At 38.0% G+C, this 23102-nt stretch overlaps 1 protein-coding gene across 11 annotated transcripts in view; it reads left to right on the top strand.

The window, feature by feature from the left end:
* Positions 1 to 23102, top strand: part of DMD (dystrophin) — a 1161005-nt gene that overhangs the window by 638607 nt on the left and 499296 nt on the right. The window contains exon 1 of one of the 11 annotated variants that reach the window (XM_038157600.1): positions 7732 to 8161. The exons of the other annotated variants lie outside the window; for them this stretch is intronic. The gene's annotated coding sequence lies outside the window, so the exon portion shown is untranslated. Of the gene's footprint in view, positions 1 to 7731; positions 8162 to 23102 lie in introns of those variants that run through there. 11 annotated transcript variants of the gene reach the window in all.

Raw genomic sequence — 23102 nt, 5'->3', positions numbered from 1 at the left:
ACTCAAGAAACACGGAAAATATTTTATCTACACTCAGTTTTTATATCTTTTTTTCCTATAAATGTGAATATAATTCCCTCCTTTTTATTGTTATTCTATGATCTGTTCCACCTAACAATCTTTCTGGGGTGTTTTGAGTATTTAGGAGTTAATGTTTCAATATTGCTTTCAAAATGCAAATAGCACATAAGGTTTTTCACACTAATACATTTATAACTGTGATGTATCATTTTCTGATGTAGCAGTATAAGGGATGCAATGTCAAGTTTGTGTTTGACCTTGAAGAGACTCAGTGATGCTTCTGCAGCTTTCCTAAGATGGATAAAACTATTATCTGCAACTGTATTATCTAGCCAAACTGTGGCAGTATTCTCTCCCTATTATGACTTCTGTTCAAGCCTCCAACAATTAATTTATTCAATCGAGATTTTTATCTATCTATTTTTATTCAACTTCATAATATTAACACTATGCACAATGATTTTATTTCGTTTTTTAGACATATGCCTTACCAAGCCCAATTCTAAGCTTTGACAAGTAATAAAGACAAGCAACAATAATACAATTAGATGACTTTGCTAACAAATTTCTAGAATATCCTGTATATTTTATTTCCATTTTTGGGGAAAAAGAAAAATGTAGCTGATATTTGTTTCATTAGAAAGAGGCAGAAAAGATTCCAAATATAGAAACTGATGGTCATGGTATTATAAGGAATCTATATTAAATAACATCAGCAGAAGTAAATACATCAGCAGAAGTCTTAGTGATGTTTTTAACTGGTAGCTATTGTCAATCATTGATATTTTCAATTGCTTAAAAAGTATTTTGCATAACCTGTGCATGAAATTCTCTATTGCCAATATATGAGTTACATAGACTGAGAACAGAAATAGGACTTACTAAGTAAGGGCTGTCTTTTTTATGACATTATTTTCTTTGTCTATTTTCTGTTTTTCTCTTTCTTCTTCTTTTTTCTATTTCACTGAAATAAAATACCACTTTTCAGTGGTGACCTATCCTTGTAATATTCCAGCCTGTCACACTGGCCACAGCTATGACACAAATAGATCATGATAGTGCTTTGTGCCCCTGAAAATGTGGGGCTGCTGTAGCTGCTTTCACTGTCTTGTTGCTGATGCTGGTGACTGAGTCAGAAAAGAAGCAGAAGAAGGAAAGGGTAAAAGAAGAAAAAGAAAAAAGAAAGGAATTTGTCATCTACTTAAACATCTGTAATTTGAATGACATTGTATTTACTGTAAGCCTTGTACTCTCCTCCTTTTTCACTAAAAAAAAAGCAGGGTTTTTTTTAAAATCACTCTTACGTCTGCTGAAGGCAGTAAAATTAGCACTGCCTTATTCCTGAGTCTAACCCCATGTTTCCCTTTGATCTCATTCAAATCACCATCATCTTTCAGCAATGTGTGCACATTTTTCATAGTGGATACCCCAGATAAGTAAATTTTATGTCCTCTTCAATAGATGGATAATCAGGGAAAGGACGTAGGATTTTCAAAGACATCCGAGAAGCAAGAGGCTAAAGGATCATCAATTCCACTGAGATAAGAGAACTTGGCTCCTTCAGATTCTTTGAAAATCAGGAATAGAATAAATGATTCTGCACTAAGTCAGAAAAAAAATCTTGTTGACGAGAAAAAATTAGGAGGTCCCAAGTCCTTTTGTAATACACTTCCTTTGTAAGTGAGACACCAAAATGGATAGGTACAAACAGACTTCACAAAACGTAAGATAGAAAAACAGATATATCTCATTTTATCTTCCTATCAGCACTCGTTGGGTATTACATATCTGTCAGATGATATGACCCATGAGCTCTCTACGCACACTCTTGCTTCACTTTTGATGTTTTAAATCAAACATGAATACTGTGTCGACTTTTCATTTGCTATGCTCATTTCTAATATTACTCACATGTCTTCATATAATTCATGGATTCATTTCCATAATTAAGTTGCATTTTTTTTCAAGGAAAAATTATGCCTTAGTGTGAGATTAAGAAAAATTTGATTTTCTTCCTTAATTAACTATTTTTGATGGAGGAATTTGGTGTAGCACAAAAAGATAAAATGTATGTAACAGTTTAAATATATCCATTGAAGTTGATCACATTACTATAGGATTGAATTAATGAGTGAATAAATCAGTGAAATAATACATAATCAAAATGAATATTTAAGATCCAAACCCAGTGTGATAAAATACAAGTCTAAATAGAACATGCATTTCTTTGAAGTAGAATAAATCCATCTTTCTAACTGGTGTGCACACTTTGAGTGATGTTCTTTTTCATCACAGGACAATTTCTCATGCTAAATTTCATCTTGAATGAAACCACATGATGTGCAAAAGGAGCAAAATCAAATATGAGTTTTCAAATGTGCTTTTCAGTGGTAGGATGATATATGTAAATTTATATATTAGAGCTACTGAAACTATTCACGGTGTTTAATGTAGCTGATAACCTTCCTGTAACACACCTCATAATTTTTTTTTCAAGATATATGGCAATTGTCTATCAATACTAATGTGCAAAGCAATAATTGACATTTTTTCTCTCGACTGTAATAATGAGAATTATAATTTGAAGGTAAAAATTAAGCTTTTTTATAATTGTTGCGTGATGAGAATAAAGTAATTATTGCAATGGGAAATTGCCATCTTTTAATAACTCTTTTGCTAAAAATTAATTAATCTATAAAATCTCGTATCCAATGTCCTGTGTGGACAGGCCCAACCCAATTGAATGGGATGTGATGGTGTGAATTACAGTCTGAGAATTCTGTGTGAACTCCTTCTCCCTGGTAGCTGTCAGGTGAACAGTCACTTTCTCAGCCAACAAGGCAGGTGATCAGTATTGGTGACACCAACAGAGAGAGCACATCCCAAGCCCTTTTTAAGACGTCATCCACAGACTTCTGGCAAATTAATTGATCTGCCTGGAAAGAAAAAGCATTGCGTGATATATCAGTATCATTTTTCAGATGTGTTAGTCAAAGCAAATTTTAGAGATAAACTCACGACTGAATCCAGAAGTAATCTGTGCACGAGCCAAGAGCTGCAGACAGGGCATGCAGCCCCATCGGATGAAACAGGCAGTCTGTTGGCAGGAAGATCTGCAGTGCTGATAGCACAGCAGGTGCCCTAGCACTTACAGGCAGTATTTTTTGTTACAGGTGAAAGAGCAGTTTTTACTCCCTTCTGTGTTCATCTTTGATGTTGTTAGTGTTGAGGAATTTCTTACATCTCCATCCCTTTAGAACTTTGCTAATAACTTTTCATGGGTATGTTATACCCAATATACCTCTTTTTAATGTCACTTTTAAAAAATGTATCTATTAACTAAGCTGTTTTCTCTGACAGTAACAAAACTCAGCTCGCTTCAAAACTTTGTTATTTAAATAGAAAAATGAAAGATGAAATCAGCAAAACAAATTGTACTTTTGAGTGACTGACTCAAGAATAGTTTACCTGTGAGAGTTTTTGAGTCTCTTGACTTAATTCAACTTCATGCACACCTGCAGAACACCTCATCTACTGTGCAGGGACTTCCAAGCTGGGGACACCCAGCACAGTGAAACCATGGAACAGGTCTTCACAAATGGTACAAAGCAAAAGTCCATGTAATTTAAGCACAATTTTTTATGGTATCTAGCAAGTCTGTAAGGTCATCTGGAGGATCTGACGTAGCTGGTAGGTATGGGTTTAGTTCTAAAGGGGAGTGTACAAAACTTAAGGTTAATCTGTTGACTTTCCTCTTCACAAAAGTCACTTAAAATGATCAAGATGAAAACAGGAGTGGAGGTGAGTAAATCAGGAATTCATAGTAAATCCTCCTTCTCTACAGCACCTCCTGCTCAAGGTTCAGAAAAACCTGCATTGTCAGGAAAGCTTATAATGGATTATAACTAGACCTTTTCTTGTCTAATAGCTGGAAACTGGAAATATCTACTTCACAGTATGTAACCAGTCTGTAAAAAGCCAATAAAAAGGAGCTTGCCTCCTGAGTTTGTTTGGCACACATGGGAGGGAGGGATGGGGAATCGCTACCTCCTGCAGGTGTGTTACACAATGCTGAACAGGGACCAGTGCTGTGAGGGGGTGTTCACCTTTTCAGGGCTAAATGAAGGTTATCTTCTTCATTCTTTTGCTCTTAATTTAATTTTTTATTCTTAGTTGTGTCCTTGTAATATTTGGAGTACTTGATTGTGTGCTGCAGCAGCAGGGCCTTTTTCCCTAACAATGTTAGCCCCTAAATTCTCTCACAGTCCTGAAAGTAGAAAACACACACTTAACTTCTAAAAGCATAAAGAATAAAGAATCCCATGAGCCCTGAGGGTTGTAGAAGTCTTAATGGTAATATAACTATTATCTTACATGCTACAAAAGCTTATAAACTATGAACACTTCAGGTGTGACTGCATCTTTTATGCAGTTTCTGTTTTCAAGAATCTTTGGCCTAGGAATGACAGGAGAGCTTAAAGCCAAAATGGCAGCATTTTTAGCAGTAAGAATAGAGAACTGGTAATAGAAAAGAGCCCTTTTTAGATCCTCTGTGTCTCCTTTACCTGTGGATTCTTAATACCTCCTGGAAATAACCTAGATGAATAAAATACCTGTCTATAAAAGTGCCCCTTTCTGTGCTGTTTTTACAAAAAAATGAACACTGTCTTTGAGATACATCCTTTTAATGCCACTGAAATTATTTTTTCCTCTGCATTCCTATTACGATACCAAGAGATGGTATCATAATTAGCCTGACCAAAAGATGTCAGGCTCAGCAGGACAGTGAATCAAATTTTGAAAGCTGATAGATCTGGCAATCTCATGTAGTAACATTCACTGCTTTTAACTTAAGCCACTCTTTTTCCTGAGACTTTTCTCGACTTCTGGTTTTGGCTACCCAAATCACACTACAGACTTGTGTTTAATGTGCAGAATATGATCTCCATTATGGTCACAAGCATAAGTGCCAGCAATCAGGACAAGGTCATTTGTACATTCCTTGCAGAGATGTTCTAGATGGTGATCCAAGAGCAATGAGGAAACTCTTCTGGGATTTGTCTGGCCACAAAATGCTCTGGTTATGGACCCTCTACACTTCTTTTCACATTCAGGATAAATGTTTTCCACATTATCTGGGATCTGCTGTGGATTATCTACATCTGTTTAAATATGCAGCCTTCTGATAGTTGTAGGAGAGTTCACGGCAAACACAGGCACATCTCTGTTGAATTCCTATTCATTTGCTAAGTCAAAGCTTGTACTCCACACACTCAAGCTTAGATACCTTAGAGACCATTGTATCTCTGTATAACTCCTTGATAGCTGCAATCAGTGGGGTCATTTTAGTGACTTTTGTTTTCCAGGGTCTAGCCCTCTGGTTTTCTGAAAGAACTGTGATTGGGGAGATGGGATGTGTTAGCTCCGCTGAAAGGTTGCAAAATGTCAGGGGGGAAAGTAAAACTACTTTAGGGGGTGGTGTAAATCAAAATTGGGAGTAGCACTAGAATCTTTTTGCAAGGAAGTTTCTTTACATTCGATCCTTGCACACTACAGTCAAAAGGAACAACAAATGTATATTTAATATGTGTGTGCAATATTTCTGCACAGGACACAAAAGGGACAGCTCGCTGCACATGAAATGTGTGTGCAATATGATTCCTGAAGTGCTGTAGCAGCTACATAATGAATTGTTCGCAGAGAGGTTATCTGGTTTCCTGCTTACTTAAACAGCCATCAAACATAAACAAACAAACCATTTAAAAAGTCTTTTGTAAAGGCTCTTTTGCTTTCAATTACTTTTGTGCACAGGAAAGATGATGGACTGACTGCCCTTAAAAGCTAAATACTTTAATCACTGAACTTGCAGCTAAGAATTGTCTTCAGTTCATAACCTTCCCAATGACCCTGTGTTCTACCCTTCAATTAATGTATTTATGTATTTAATATGCTAACTTATTTATTTACTTATTCATTTTATCTATTTATTTTGGTGATCTTAACTAGCCTCAACAAGTACTGACAAAAATCTTCTCTAAGGTAGAATATTTCAGCAATATTATAAGCTTTACTTGGGATGGGTGTTTAACATTTTTTCCCTCACAATTAATAGCTACATTTTGCATTTCAGCTCTTTCTCTGAGATGTTGCTTTCATTAGGTGCACAGGTTTTACCCGCTTTTAAATTTTGCAATATAATTTTCAGTGCATTACAGGTGTTTGTGGTATAAGACAATAAAACCAAGACAGGATTGAAGGAGAGCTAAAGTATTCCAGCATCCTAGGTAGTTTTCTGAGCTGTTCACAGGAGTGTGTTTGAGTGCAGATAAGGCACTAACTATATTAAAAAGAGAGAGGGCAGAGCATAAGTATTGTTTTTCCTTTTCAGTCACTAAAGGATGATTCCTCCACACATTAGCCAAAAATGCAAAACCAAGGAACATTTTGTACATACTAAAGTTTCCAAGACGTACATCTTAAGAGAGTTTGTTTTTTTTTCTTTAAAGATAAACTAAATACATCCGGTATTTTAACTTCTCTTTATTGTTTCTAAACTCATTAGAGACTGATTGCTTAGGAATCACAGCTGTTTGATGAGGTCAAAGGGAGCTGGAAAACCTGTACAGGCCAATTTAACGCCTCATAATTGGTAATGCAATTTGGAATGTAAACTCCTTAACATTTAGACAGAGACAATGTTTGTAGAGAAAAAAAAATACACTGCATAGATATAGTTGTGAGACATGTCCTTTACCTCAGTGGTCCTTTTTCCTGCTTGACCTTTATTATGTGACTTGTTTGTTTTAATGGGTCCTATGGCCTTGGAGGGCATTGAGGTGTTCCTTCTCACCCAACCTCACTAAAGAAAGGTACTACTGGAAATAAACTGTGCTATTTAAACTACACGCCAAGAAATATTTTTATTTTTGCCAAATGAGGTCATCACCTCTATGGTACATCTGGCCTCTTATCTTCCTGGCACTTTTACTTCTAACCTCAAATTGCTGTGCCCGTGCCAAAAGAGTAGAGCCACTAGAAAATGGTATTTTCATTGTCAGCAAGCGGAAATAAATTTGTACCCTATTATGGTCTGAGAAAGACTGTGTAATAAAGCATTTGTTGTGTTTTATTAAAAGTTACTCCTAAAACGGCAAAGGCCAAATTTGCAAGGAAGAAGCCCCAATTTTCCTAGATACATAAAGTTTAACTTTTATTGTATGTACTGTGTACATCATCAGCTGTATCAGCTAAAAATGTTTCATTTCAGAATGGTGAAGCATTGTTCTGGTAAAGAGCATTTAAAGCAGGTGTAATGTGCCAGGAGCATCTCTGCAAACTCTGATTCACTCCAGACTGACTAGCACATGAAGTGCATAGATGGGACTCAGTGCTATGGGAAGATTTTCTCCAAGGACTGGATAAGTAATGCAGGTGAAACAGTCTGCACTGATGGGCCGTTATATGGGAGCTGCAATATCTACAGGGAAGAAAGAAAACACTTTTTTTCAGTTAGTTGAATCTAAATGAGTGTAAAAACAATCTGCAGAAAATTAGGAAAATTATAGTGTAAGTGTATCTAAAACTAGTTTTATTCACATATTTTCCTTTCTTTTTATGATTTTAGCATGAAGGCTGAAACGCTTGTACCTAATATGTTAGTTAGGCAAATAGTTAACACATTTTACATTGAAATATCAGCTGTCAGACTGATGGCATCCTATGGTACCCAGTGCAATGGAAACATTACAGAAGAGTAGTTTTGCAAGCATTCCTGGGACTCTGGAGAGCAGCTTGCATTTCACAGCCAAGACTTATCACAGCCAGTATCCAGGGCAGGATTTTTCTTTCCAGACGTGCCCCCCCTTCCCCCTCCCGCTTCTCCCTTTTCCCCTCTGGAATCCTGGCTCTCTCTCCCGGTTACTGTGTGCTGTTGAATCCAATCCGCAGGCGAGGGGGATTTCGGTCCAGCTTTTTCAGGGAGCCGCGGATACACACAAAGTTGGCTGATGTGCCATTCAGCATCCCAGCAGCTCTCTCTCTTCACACTCGCAATGGCAAAGCTTTGTGCGGATGCGCTGCTGGATGCTCTGAGCTAAAACCGTCTGGGGGAACTTTGCAGGTTCTGGGCGGCCTTTTAAAGGTAAGGATGCGAAAATAGGCGTGCTGGAGAAGGAATCTGCCGGCGGAGAGCGTGGCGTGTCAGTGCTGTGCAGGCTGCATCTTAAGTCTCCTGTTCTGATGCGGGAGTCTGCGAGCAGTAGGTGGGAGGGGATGCTTTTGTACTTGAAATAAGAAGCCCCAGATTAAGTGTTATCGCAGCGACTACTTGGGAGCTTGTGACAAACGGTGCGGTGATCAAAGCTGTCTGAAAATACCCCTGTCAATTATTTATCCGCTCCCAAGTTAAACCTAACTGTATTGAAAACAGCGGTAGAGGCCAGTAGCCCAAAGCTGTACGGTGCTTTGAACATCTCTTCTCTTGCTGCTTTTTGAAGTCCCCTTATTGCAGTCAGTTTGGTTGAATACTCTTGAGAGAGCATTTCATGCACACTTATCTCCACTGGAACCTTTTCTTTTCCTATAATCCACCAAGGAACAGTATGTTTTAACAACAAAAGGCCATTTTTAATGCTCAAATCTCATCCTGTGCTTAAATATCTTTCAAAAGACCACTTTTAGAGCCATATAGATGTCTGTGCATTTAGGTTATAATTGGCTTTCGTTCAAATGTTCTAATAGCTAAGGACTTCACTAAAATGCATTTTAAAATTTAATTTCACTTGCAAAGCAGTTGAGGCTTTCTGCTTAAAATAATCTGTATTAGTAAGGTTGTTTTTACTTTTGGGTGGTCTGCTTCATCCCTTCATGTTATCTGGCTGCTTCAGGTTAATGTTATATCAAATGTCAGAATAACATGAGAAAATCCAAATATTGATGCTTGTAGACTATTTGGGGGTCTACTATTTTGATGATAAAGTGGCCTTTGTTTTGTAATATTTTCCAAGTTTTTTCAGTTTCCTTGTTTAATCTCAAAATAGAACATGAAGTGCATAGTGTTTTTCAAGTTTATTCAGGAAGTGTTTTAACAAATAAACAGTACCCCAGCTACTGTAGATTTCCAGTGGTATGTATATTAGACAAATGTTTGTGGCAGCATGCATTACTTCTTAAAAAGTTTCCACCTGACAATAACTCTGAGAACCTTCTTTAGGGAAAAAAGTACAGAATGCTTGTTTTCCCCAGTCTTTAAATATTTCTTTTCAAATAAAATTTTGAAATTTAGTGTGTAATTTTTTGTCTTCTTAAAATTGCATGCATTACCCCAGGCTGTTGGGGTTTTTTCTGCTCTTTCTTGCAGAAGTATTTGACAGTTATTACCATGCATTTTCCAATCTGAGGTTAGAGTAAGTTAAACCCCAAGCTGATGTGAGATGAATTTTTCATTTTAAATTAGGTGTTCCAGGTAATAACACGAAGCAAAAAGTATGAATTTTTTTGCAGACCACTGTTAGCATAGTTCATAGAAAGTTTGAAAAGAGATTATATATTTTAATAATTAAATGACTTATGGAATTGCAGATTGATATTTTCAATGGTTTTTCATTACAGTTTCTGCCATTGAGGCAATGTGAGGGCTTTGAGAAAGATGGAGTGCTGTAATTACCAGGTGCACATGTTCATTAATTCTTCCTAGCTAGAAAAAGCTTCAAGTTCTTTTCCAGTGGCATATTCGTAAAGCTATAAATATCTGAATTGTGTCAGCCAAGAAGTCACACAGAATGGAGGCTCTTTTTGAGTTCAATTTCATGCACTGTTGCTTTGGTCTTGTGAGGGAGTGCTTTGCATTCTTCATGATGGATATTTGTCTTCTTCCTTATAAAAGTTTAGAAAACAAACAGTTGGGTCATAGAATATTTAGTCTCAAGTATGTGTGAATAAATTAAGACAAGTATTCCTGAGCATAAACTATGTAAAAATAGCTTTCTTAAGTGGAGACAAAACAGAAGAGTTGCTAAGATAATTTTAAATCTTAAACATAACATTTTAGTGAACAAATTAGGAAAGCTAGGAAAGCTAGAGTTTAGAGTTATGAAAAAGGAAACATCTACAATACTCTGCATTGTTTTTTTTTTTTTCCTTTTTCTGTACACTGGCAGGTTAAATAGCATGGTGATGGAATACTGCAGTTTTATTCTCTGACTTCCTTTTAAATACTCTGATATAATTGTCAGTCTTTAAATTTATATGAACAGAAAGATTAGTAAATCCATTTGTATCTCCATCCATTTCCTTGTGGATGTCTATACATAAGCATTTAGGTATTGTATTTAATTACAGAGCATTAAAGGTAATTTTCATCAGATGTTATTTTTAATAGGCATTTGAAGCATGCAATGGCATCTTTAAAATTTCTATATATAATTTCTCTATGAACATGCATATCTGTGTGTGCACCTTTTGAATATATTATTGTCAGCATTTACTGGAATTGCTCTGAGGTGTTGATTTTACAGTCAACTCCCTGTCTCCAACCTGGCATTTGACATGTAGGGCTGTTTCAGGACTACACATCAATTTGTTTGAAAAGCACTAAACTGTCTATTTCCTTCAGTCACAACTGTCAGTAATTTTTGACTCTCTTAGAAGTTCAGCATTAAGGTCTTTTTTTGATTGCAAAATTATTCAGCTTTTTTTTTTCTTTTTTTTCTCACAACGAGCTCAAATAACAGAGATTGAGAAGAGGTCATACCTTGCTTGCGCGTGAAAATGTTAGTTGTTATAAAAAATCAGCTTGAAAGAGGGTACAGATGTTGCCTGTAGATAGTGCACTTCATTCACATTACCAGCCTGCATGTGTTGCTGAGATCCAGTGCTTCCCTCCTGTCCTACGAAAATGGGTAAAAAGTGTTTTGGTGTTTTATTTTCCTCAAATAAGAAAAAAAACCAAAACCCAAACCCCAGTACTATGCCTCTGCATTGTTTAGAGTGGAATGCATGCAAAGGGTGAATGGCAAGAGGCTGGGTTCCGTGGCTGGGCTCGCAGGTGGGTGAGATGAGCCTCCCCTGCCCCGAGGGAGCTGTCCAGCAGCAGCCCAGAGCCCAGTGCCCTCACAGCTTTGGGCAAACATGAAATAATTACGTCTCGGGATGCTCCCTTCCAGGGAGCTGTGGGTTAGATAGGAAATATATTACCTGGTGTGGGCCATGGGCAACTTCTTTAATGGTTTGTGGGATTTGGGGAATGGGTTCAGCTCACCCTGTCAGACTGTGTCTCGGTGCAGCTGCTTGACAGGTAGCATTTGGGCACCGTGACAGTGACATGGTTTAGCCTAACATTCTTATGTAAACAGCATAATTTTTGATAAAGATATTGTATTGGCTTTGCATGGCAAGGTTTTGGTAGCACAGGGGTACAGGGGTGACTCCTGTGAGAAGCTACCAGAACCTTTCCCCATGTCCAGTTGAGCCAATGCCAGCTGGCTCCGAGATGGACCCACCACTAGCCAAGGCCAAGCCCATCACGGATAGTGGTTGCACCTCTGGGATAATATATTTAAGAGGTAGGAGGAAAAAATTCTGTGCAACAGCAGCTGGCAGGGAGAGGTGAGAAAGTGAGGAGAACAACTCTACAGACACCAAGATCAGTGCAGAAGGAGGGGGAGGAGATGCTCCAGGCATCAGACCAGAGATTCCCCTGCAACCCGTGGTGGAGACCATGGTGAGCCAGCTGTGCCCCTGCTGCCCATGGTAATAAATTAAGCTAATTTCCCCAATGTCTGTTTGCATTGCCCATGACAGTTAATTGGTGAGTGATCTCTCCATATCCTTGTCTCAGCCCAAGAGACTTAAATTTATCTCACCTTCTGGCTGAGGAGGTAAGAGATAGAGTGACTTTGGTGGGCACCTGGCATCCGGTCAGAGGCAACCCACCAGAGGTATGTAATTACCAACACACTTTTGTTTCTTGCATAGCAACTTTTTTTTTTTCATGGTTATATTGATTATTCAATGAATTATTCAAGGAATTCTTTTTCATACCTACAGTCTCTTTATCTACCTCATTTTGGTAGGGTTTTAAAATTATTTTTGGCTTAATAACTATTTCATTATTTCTCCCTGGTAACAGCAACCTATGGCAAGACTAAAACCACATTTAGGCACAACTTTTTTCAGGTTCATCAGTTCTACTGATTTGCAGGGAAGTTTCCCTTCCCTTTCCCTGCATTTAAGGAAGATTAATGATGTTTTACTGAAAATATATACTGTCTTGGATATAATTAATTGATTTTTTTTGTTTTCTTCTTTTTACCCATTAAAAAAAAAGTTTGATAGAACAGGTGAGTACAAAGTTTTGCATTTTTTGTACTTATGGACAGCATAACTGTAAAATTAGCTGAAATTATTTATGGGTGAATAGAGCCTTCCTGATGTTTTTTCATAGATTCCAATTTTCCAGCCTCATCTTCCAAAATGCTGACTATTTACTCAAAGCTCCATGTCAGGACAGAATGAGAAATTATATTGTGCAGAAAGCAGTAAAACACCTTCACATTATGTTAAGTACACTGGTTAGCATGCCGGTGCAATTTCACTGATGGACACTGAGTATGGGGCGAATTTGATCAAGTTAGAGTGGTTTAATAAATGACCATGCCTTTTGCAAAGTAATGTTTTTTTTTTAGTCTAACTTCTGTGTAGCCAGTAATGCAAATTTGCATTGCCTCTAGCAAAAGAAGGAGCTCAGTCTCTTACTTTTTGGATGAATGTAACTTAATCTCTAGGCTATAACATAATAAGGGAGGGCCCTGCTTTTAAGAGAAAAATGGGAGCCATAATTGCTCTTTGCAAGAAACCCAATTCTATCACTTTGTGTTAGGCATATTCTGAGAAAACCTTTAGGTTGACCCCCCATTTTTGGCACTTAGTGCAGCCTGCATTTTATATGGCAGTAGCAGGATGCACGTGCAGGGTTAGCCTGTCTGTGCATCCAATGGCAGCCTTGAATATTTCTGGGTAAAATCTGAAATCTGGACTCTGGTTGTGCAGAGGCATGCAGTAGTCATCAGACTTTTCAGCTATGTTAAAATGTTGGTGTGCATTATTGTCAATACATAATTATTTTCAAATGCATTTTTTTCTGCACAAGGGTAGAAAGGAATATAGACAGTATGATTTCAGATGCCAGGAGAAGATTGTAATTGGTAATATCACATACACCTGCTTCTTTTCTTGTAGATTTTGCTTCTGTTTTGAATAACTTACTGAAATTCTGCTATATGTATGGCACTTTTTTTTGACGGGGGGGTTTGGGGGGATTTTTTGCAAACTTTTGGTCTGATTTCATTACTCATTTGCTTAGTGTTTCTTCTTTGTCATGTTACCAACCTTCGAAGCTTTTTGTGCAGCATTAACCTCAAGAATTTTTCTTCCTTCTTGACAAAATCATTAAGCTAAGAGGCCGAGGCCTTTTGCTACCTGTGTTGTGATGAAAGTTGTGGTTATAATGTAGTAAATGTGGTGACCTTGGTCTGACTGATGGTAGCACAGTAACCACTATATTACACATCCCAGCATGGACTATAAAGCAGTCAATAAAGGTTTTTCAGTGGTTCGTACCAAGTGCTTTGTACCAACATCCTTGATGTTAGTGGGCAATATCTGGGGTCTGACTGTCTTTGTGGATGACCACGACCAGCCTGATGCATCTTTAGATCATCCAACATCTGCACCTACCTTGATTTCAAAGAAACAGCTGCCGTCACCAGCTCTCTGACAGTCAGTGTTGTCAGGAAACCTCTGCTAAGTTTCTGGAAAGTGCTAACTGCTAAGTTTCAGGAAACCTCTGCCCAAGTCAGAATGGAACCAAAAGAGAAAAAAACTTTTTTTTTCTTTTTCTGCTGTCCTTTATTCACTTTAGAAAGTGAAAATCTTGCGATCCTTTCCTCATCTTGCTCTGTCCCTTCTCATCACTTGCCTTGGTTATAACATGGATACAGATTGGAGGAACTGCCGTCTCAAAGCCTCATGCCTTTCTGCCCATCACCTATTAGCTTTTTTGTTGCTTCTGGGAATGTAGATGAGCACAAACATAAAAAAAATCTGTAGAAGTTGAACCACTCATAAATATAATTAGAGATTCTTAAACATCTAAATTTGTGCTTTCAGTGTCCTTGAGGCTGCCTCCAGAAGTACAGATATTCTGTCTGGAGACTGTATACACTGGACTTTCTCTCCAGTGGAATAGAGAAGATAAAATCTATGCCATAAATTCCATATGCAAAACAATTTTACCTTATTTCATCCTTTTTAGACTTTGTATCATCATATGACAGCTTTGTCTTTTTTTTTTTTAACAGACAGAGGCTACTCTTCACACCTTAGCAGTAAGAGGAACAGATGACATTTCTAAAAAATTTCTCTGCAATATTAGTGAAGTAGCCAAGATGAGTGATGTGTTAATTCCTGTAACTTCTTGTATTTTCTCACATTAAATGATGCTTATTTTAGTACAATTTTGAGTTCATAAACACAATATTAGCTGTATGATGAAAGCAGCAAAGTGAGAAAAGACAGGAGGCAGATATGAGATCCACTGAGGGGTTTCTCTTGACCTGGGGCATTGTTCTTGACAGTTACAGGAGAGATGCAAAGCTGAAGTAGCAGGTACATGCTTTCTCTTGTATTGTCTCCTTCTACACTATGTTACCTGGTAAATTGTAGTCTGCCCTTTTGTGTTTATTTTATGGAGATTAAAAGGTGTTGGAGATTTTGTGAGTGAGTTGAGAATTGTATAGGACTATAAATTTTACAAGAGTTAAGGAAATGTAAAGTCAAAGAGATTTATCAGACATCCTTATGCCAAATGATATTTATAGATAGAACTTTTATATGTTTAATTTACTTACAGCTTTGACATTAGTGAAATCTTAGCAATTTCTCCCTCTTCCACTTCTTCAGCTATATGTTTATAATCAATGTAGTCCTTATGGATAACTTATCATTATATTTCTAAAATCTGTGAATAAGTTCGTTTGTTTTTTAATTTAGTCATTATAAAATAGAATAGTTCATTCCACTTTTTTTTTCTTATGTATACTAAATGTTTTAAAATGTGAGACTCATGGAAAAATTGGTCATACAGACTCTTGACCATATTTTGATATTATTTTTTCCCCCTAGAACCTTTCAGGGAAACAGCAGAGCCCTTGAATGTCAGCAGTAGCATGCTCTGCTGAACTTAAAACACCTCTGCTTTCTAGTTTCATGAGAACCAGTGAGTCTGATGCCAAGGAAGTTTAACTGATACTAAATATAGCATCAGTTAGAGGGCAGATCTAGTACCATTACAGTGAGCTTCAAGTGCTACCGTCATTCATAAGATTTTCTAGTCTACTTCATGACTTGCACATTCTGGCAGAGTTGCTCTTATTATTCATGACAAGGAATCCTAACATCAGCAATTTCTTGACAACGGCACAGTTTTAGTAAAAAGAGCATGCTAGAATTTGTCCCAATGTCTGCACTGCCTAACCCCTTCATTACTGCACCGTTTCATGCAGTGCTGCCTTAGGTTTTCCCTTGTCTCCTGCTCCCTGTGTGTTCTGTATTTCTAACAGGACAAAAAGGCTTTAATAGTGGCTGAATGACAGAAGTGAAAGTTTACTCATTCCAACACACATTTTGTCTCCATGATTTGACCTGTTTAGAAATGCAGCTAAATATGCTTCCACAGTATGCAATGGGTGACCTACAGGCCATTTCAGGTTTTCCTTTTGGAAAAATGGTGTTCAGTTTACTCTCCTGGTTCCTCACTGTAATGTGGAAATAGGCTGCCACAGATGGTACGCATGACACTGTAAGTAATCTTTTTAGAAACACAAAATGATGTATTTCTTTAATATGAATTCATTTCTAGATGATAGTTTCTGATCTCTGAGCAGAAGAGTCTTTAAGATTTTAATGAGGCTTTTCATTCCAAGCTTCAAACGAAACATATTTACCAATCTTGTTCATATGCTTTATGAATGTGTAGTTTTAAAATATATATATATATATTTCAAAGTTTATAAAGCATCTAATGATTTTATTTTGCCAGGAGAAAGGCCTAAAATGCTAATCTCATTATTTGTTTGATTGATCAGTTACTTTGATTTTTGTGTCTTAAGCATCTTCAAAGTTAGGAAACTGTACTTAAGTGTTATGTGCTTTGTTTTGTTCCATCTGTTGTTGTAAAAAGGGAAAAAAAGAAATGCCTCAGTCAGCAAAATGATGTCTAGATTTTCTTCTCATATTTAGACCATAAGAGGAATAAAATCCCTTATTTCTTGATCTTATGCTCAGTGTAATGTTTTTTCCACTGAATATCACAATTACTTAAAGCTATTGATCTTGTCAGTGTACTCAACCACTGTTTGCAGAGATGTTTCTCTTCAACAGCATTAAAAATTTCAGCTTCCTGATTTATTTTCTTACACATTGCATGAAAATTAATAATTAAGGAACCCTAGACACAGTATTTTTTATTTGATTGGAGTTGATAATGCTGCCTTAGTAAATCATGATTCTGTGACTGAAATGAAATGTGATTTTTCCCATGCAAGGATGCTAAATGTTCTTGTGACTTCAGTTAAAGTTAAATATGTATATGAACAGGAGGGAATGAGTGATGTGACTCAAGAGGAAAGGGTACTACCTCTTGAAAATATACAAAATTAAAGAATCAGAGCACAGCAAAGTCAGCTTTAAGGAAGCCTGAGGATGGCAGAGTGGGACTAGAAAAAAATGCAAGATTTACTCTGGTGCATGTGGGAAATCTGTGACAAGAAAGACCCTTAAAAGAGCTGTCTGAAACTCTAGGAGGCTGAGGTCAGAGTGGAGGAAAAGATGTGGAGGGCTGCATACTGTTCTGCCTTCCAGGTAGTTGGCCGGTGATGAGTCAAGGATTGATCTTCTGAGAGTGCTGCCCCTGAGGATGACTTAGATGGAAGGGATCCCATATTTCATCTTGGAAAGACAGAGTCTTAACAGTGTGGAGCTAAACTGACATTCAATAGATCACCAGGGCAAAATGTCCCTTTTCTGATCTGTCTTGTGCCATCTTGGTCATTCCAAGAGAGGCAGTTCCTCCTCTCAAAGGAACTCCATAGCTCCTGATCATGTAGTGTGGAAAATATCAGGCAGACAGGAACGGCTTCCTTAGCCCCTTGCCTTCAGGAGACCATTTTATTGCTCTTGGAGCTGCGTGTGTAAATAACTGCTAAATAAAGCATGCTTAGTTTCGTATTGACTTGGAGCACACTGATCTGCGAAAAGGAACATTTGTATTTCATTTAAAATTGTTTACTACTTCTCCACAAGAGAGCTATGTAGGCCGTGAAGGGGTTGTTGATGAGGACATAGTGAGGCCTGTGTTACATTTTGAGAATAATGCTGAACTTTTTGACTGTAAACTCTACCCGTCAAGAATATAAACAGGATTGTGCTGCAGCTGCAGATTGCATCTGGCCTGCATAAGCATATTTAGACAAATTGTGCATGATTTGCATGTTTTTATTTGAAACCTTTATCGCCCATTATACAGCATTTTCCTGTAATACTGGGCTGTAGCCAGGCAAAGAGAGTGAGGAAGCTGTGGAGAGGCAATCAGATATTTAAAGGGCTGGGCCACAGGGATCCCCATCTAGATGATTTCAATAAGCTGAATAAAATTTTGTAACTCCAGAAAATTTAGAAAGTGATTCGTAAGGTTTACATGTCTGCGCGTAAAGTGTGGAATGAAGACTATAATTGAATGCAAGTGTGCGTTACTCATCCCCCGGAGATGCTTGCATCTCTGCTTTTTGCTTCCATTCTCCAGGATGATGCATCTGAAAAAAAACTGAGGTGGGAAAATAAGAGGAAGGAAGAACAGCTTGGTGCAGCGAGAAGTAGGTTAGAGTACTGAGTTGTTAGTGGGGTGTAAGACAAGAGAAGATGGAAATTAGATGTCAATGAAATGAAGTTTTTAGTTTGTATTTAGTGGTGTAAAATAGAGGCAGAAAGGAAAGAAATACATGCTCCAAAACAAGATGAAAACACTGTTTCTTGATGTCCACTGTCTCAGAGGGGATAAAGAAAGGAGACAACACAAAATACAAAGGGGGGGTAAATATCTGCCTTTGAAGGCTGGGCAAAATTACCTTTATGTATGGGAAAGGTGTTCCTGGAAAGAGGTAAGATCAAAATGTATCTTGAGTCAGAGACAGAAAGGAGGGATGGATGAGTGTTTTGGTAAAATGCTAAAGCCAAACAGTTGTTACTCCACAACAGTTAACTCACAGGAGAGTTAAGGAATAGAGAAGATGGGATTTCTAAAGTCCTGCTCTGTCCATCAGCTTAAAGAAAGTCAACTGCTGTGCAGCTAACATCAGTCTTGCATAAATATATCAACACACATTGCAGGATTTTGCTTATGCATTTCTCATCTAGAAGTTGTGTTTCACTATTTTTTGGATGACTCTGCCGAAGTTTCTTATGGCACCCATCTGAAAGTTGCAAGTAAATGACTGAACAAAAAAAAAAACCCTCTCTTTAATAGCTTGAATAAAACTGTTGTGCCATTACTGCTGCTTGGTCTCTCAAGTCGCTTTTATTCAGGCTACTGCAGTATTTATGCTCCAATTTACAAGGGATGGAATTAGCTTTTCTTTTTACTGATTTTTTTTTTTCTTTTCTCCAGCTGGAGGGCTGAACCTCTTAGCTGTGGTGCATCAAAAATGCATCCAGTATTAACATCTGCCTAGTCTCATATTTTCACCCCTGTGATGGATCCTGTGAGTTGCCCAGAGCCTTGCAGTGGAACTAGCCCCACCTTTCCCTTTGTAGTGAGTGTAACAAAAGACATCAAAAAATTCCCAGTCTTTAAAGTAAAACGTATGAGAGCACAAACTAATAAGCTAGAATCAAGTGGCTTTTAAGAGATAGAAAAGCGAGATCTACTGAGACAGATGAAAACAAAAGTGTGTAAAAGAAAATCTTCTCTTTGGTTACTGTGTGATTGTGTGTTGGTCCTTTCCTGCATCCTTCCCTGTGGGTCCCATGACTTTCTGTGTCTTCTTAGTTGAACGAACTCCAAAATATCCCTCAGGGTTCTTCGGAAGCTTTCCTTTCCTCTGTTGCCTTTGGGCTGAAAAGAAACCTGCTCACTGCTGATAGCACAGCCCAACTCCACTCAAAGGCTTGCAGTTTGCTCTCTTCTGGCTGCCTTCAGTGTTGGCTGTGTCTATTTGCCCTGCTCTGCGCCCTGAAGTTTCAATCCAGGTCCTCTGGGGAATCCAGCAGTCTGCTTCTTTCCTGCAGAATGCAAGCACAGTTCTGCAGCCAGCACCCTGCAGGAGGGTTTTTCTTCCATGCTTCCCAGCTTGTCTTGCATTTAAAGCAGTGTAGTGCATAGCACATGCCCAGTAGGTTTCACAGCAGCAAACAAACACTGCTGCCATCTGTTGCATACACCCTCAGACAAGATAAGGCTGTTTATATACATATATTTTGTATCATATACTTATAGACACCAATGAAGTTAAAGGTTTTGATAGTGTTTAATGTTAAGTAATGGGCATTTTAGAGGAGTTTGGAACAGATCAGCAGGGTGCCTGAGGCATAGGAAAAGATAAAGCACCTAAAATCCTGGCGTTGATCAGATTATGCGTCCATAACATATACAGGAGTACAACACATGGGAGATACTGATCTATGGGAAAAGAGGGAAATGCAGGAAATCAAACAGAGTTTATAAATGTGCACATGGAAATCTGGAAAGTATAGGAGGAGGAATAAGTGGAATAAAGGCCCCAGGCCACAAGTAAATACTTCACAACAAGATCTGAGAAAAGGATTATTCCAGCTAGTGAATTTTCCTAAGGTTATGTAAAAAATTACCTGGAGGGCAGAGAAAGGTTCCTTTCTGACTGATGAGACTAAGAGAAGTAATTTAGGTAAGAATTTGGTATTTTTTAGTTTGAGGAAAAGATGGTATCCTGAGAAAAGGAATTAAAAAAAATTATAAAAAACCCCAAAAAACAACATGCAGTTTTGTCTCTTCGAAGTAGAACTAATGTTTGAGGAAAGACGTAGTCTGAGAAGAGAACTGTAGGGAAGTGTAAAAGGATTTAAGATGCTACCTATAACTATTTTAACAGATCATATGGATCTTGAAGTTTATTGGCATCTCAGTAGAGCCATTTGGAAGATTTTTTGAGATTTTAACTGCAATTTAAACAACCAGCAGATAGATTACCCTACACTTATTTATAGCATATAGAGCTTTTGAGACTCTAGGACACTGGCGACTTTACATCTGAGCTCACCCTCAAGAGGAGATTTTTAACTGTGCTGATACTCTTTTCCCAAATGTGAAACAAACAAAAACCCTATGTCTTTGCTGAAGGCAGCTGATTTCTGCCTGCAGGAGCAAAAGCCTGAGAGAATACCTTTTTCCTTGCTGTCCCCCAGGAGGGAGTCTATACCACTTATCTTACTAATACCTTATGACAAGTACAAATGTGCATCACTTCAGGTCTGTGTGGATGCTGCACCCTCTCAGGCAGTTAATCCCAATATAAAAATACCTTCCTGAGTCCCATTGTGGACACTGCTGGTTCTTCATTTTCCTCTTGGAAGAACTTCACACCTTCTATGCAGTAGAAATGCACTCCATAGGACGCAGCAACCACAGACTATTGCTTAATGCTAGCATTTGAAGTGGGGTGAGTGTGTACCCCTTAGGCTCTTCCATATAACAGCTAAATGCAAATTTACATTTAGAACTGTATTAATTTAATGAATATTATTAATTTCTCAAATCCATCAAGCAGTGGGAAGGAAAATCACATTTTGCAGTGGGAATTCAACCTTCACAGAATCCATATGTGGAATAGCAACAGTCCATCTCCTTTTTAGAAGTCTTTTCCTTATGCTATTGCTGAGAGAAAAGAGAGAACCCCACAACAAACTTCTTAATGTGCTTCTTTTTTCATAGGCCCCAAATGGAGGCTGTGCCTTGCTGAGATTCCTCCTTGCCCAGGGCAGGCATCATGCATGCGAAGGTGACAGGCACTGAACCCTTTGATTAGTGCAGCCTCTCAGCTGAGGTCTGCCCCAGCCATAGCACTCCTCTCCTTTTCCAGCACGCAGTCAAACAGATTAGTTTAAACCTTCAAAATTACCCATTTGCTTTGCAACAGGCAGCAGAGAAGAGGAATGCTCATTTAGTCATGCACTGGTCTCAGTGGGGGAACAGCAGTTTGTTGTTCCCCCTGAATGCAAAAGTGCATTTAATCTACCTGGAGAGATGTGGAGAGCTGCAGCTCCGCTGCTCCTTTAGACAGGCAGAAGTGTGGGCTGCTTCTGAAATCCACAGTCCCACCCCTTTCTTTGTGCTGGAAGCGCTCTGCTCACTGCTGTGGGATGAGCAGCATTCGCAAACTGGAATTAATTTCCCAGATAAAAATTAACCTAATATTAAATCCGTCTGAAAACTAACCAGGAGAAGAAGGGTTTTGATCCACATGGCTGTGGGGGTGCTAGTGCTGGCACAAGGGACTGGGGTGAAGGGTGCCTTGCAAGAGCTTGTGCTTGCCTTCCTGGGTCAGGGTGTTCCCCAGGAGCCTTGGGCATTTTCAGTCTGCAGGTGCAGCCTCAAATAGGACGTGCACTGGTCTTATCAGGTCAGTTTAAGTAGCTGCTGTCTCAATCCAGTTCTTCTCTGAAAGGGCAATGTGAGACTTTTACTAAGCGTGACTCTTGTGTGTGAAAGGAGCAATTTACTCATTTAAAGTGCCATCACTGTGAAGTGGTTCTCCCCTTCTTCTGTTGTTTTATTAGCAACATTCATCACCGTATTCTCTGCATGGATAAGGTAATTTAACGTGTCCTTTGAAAAGGGTAATAGAATAGAATATTACTTTAATAAACAATAAAACCCCTTTCATGATTTTTAAAACTAGAATGCTCTGTTTTCCTTGAGCTAGTATTCAACAGTAGAATAGGTAATAATAAAACACATGCTTAATAATATAATCCTTCATGCAGCAGGTTAAAGTAAACAAAAATCCTGTTGTTATTTCTTTGAGTTGTTTAATTTCCCTTCTGGACTGTGTATCAACAAAAAGATCCCCAGAGAAGCTGAAGGTAGGAAAAGTAATATACATAATCAGTGTTTTAATTTCAGGGCACGAGAGTATATTTTCATTGCACTACTAAAACCTTCTATACACTTTTTGTACTTTTAAAAACAAAACGCCAAGATGTGGATACAGGAGAGAAACAACTCAGTGTATTAATCAGCAGTCATAAGAAAGAAGCATCAATAATACAAAGATAATTTGCATGTTTTAACTTAAGGCATTGGATGCCTAAAAATTGTCCTTTGTGCTTTCTGTGGGTGTTTTGGGGTTTTTGTTTTGTTTTGTTTTGTTTTGTTTTCTTCTGATGTGTCCAATCTCAGGAATGAACTTTTGGTAATTATAAAGTAAACTAGTGGAAACCAAAGTGAACCTAACCATATGAAATAATTTGCTTTGAATTCTTAATTCTGCACAGATTCACACACAAAAACCCAAGAACTTTGCCTAATCCCTAGGTCCAGGTAATAAAGTTTATTCTCTTTTAAAACAGTGCAGCAGAAACTAGCCCCAGTTTTTCAGAGCTGTGTTGTCCAACCTTCATTTTCAGTTGAAATTTAGTAGTCTGGGAAACAAAATGACTTGTATAGTTCATAAAGATCAGGTGTTTGAGGCCAATCATTCTACTGTATATCTGTTACACTGGGATTGGTTGCTGAATCTTCTATGTCTTTGTTTTACCAAATCAGCTCTCCCATTTCACCTTTATAACCTTCCTTGTTATTTTCATTTATTTGCGTCTTCATGATGCTTGTCAGATGCTATTCTGTAAGGAATAGATGAAAACTGTGCAGAAAAGGCAAAGTAAAGCAAGGACTTGTCTATCAAAATCTGCAGAGTGGTGGACATTCAAATAAAAATGTATACAATTTTCCTTTTGGCAATCGTATCCCATGTTGAAGAATACCTTCTGTTAATCCC

Source organism: Motacilla alba, chromosome 1, assembly GCF_015832195.1.
Source record: "Motacilla alba alba isolate MOTALB_02 chromosome 1, Motacilla_alba_V1.0_pri, whole genome shotgun sequence".
NCBI classification, from domain to species: Eukaryota; Metazoa; Chordata; class Aves; order Passeriformes; family Motacillidae; genus Motacilla; species Motacilla alba.
Note: the sequence above shows the minus strand (reverse complement) of the source record. Positions and strands in the feature narration are given on the sequence as shown.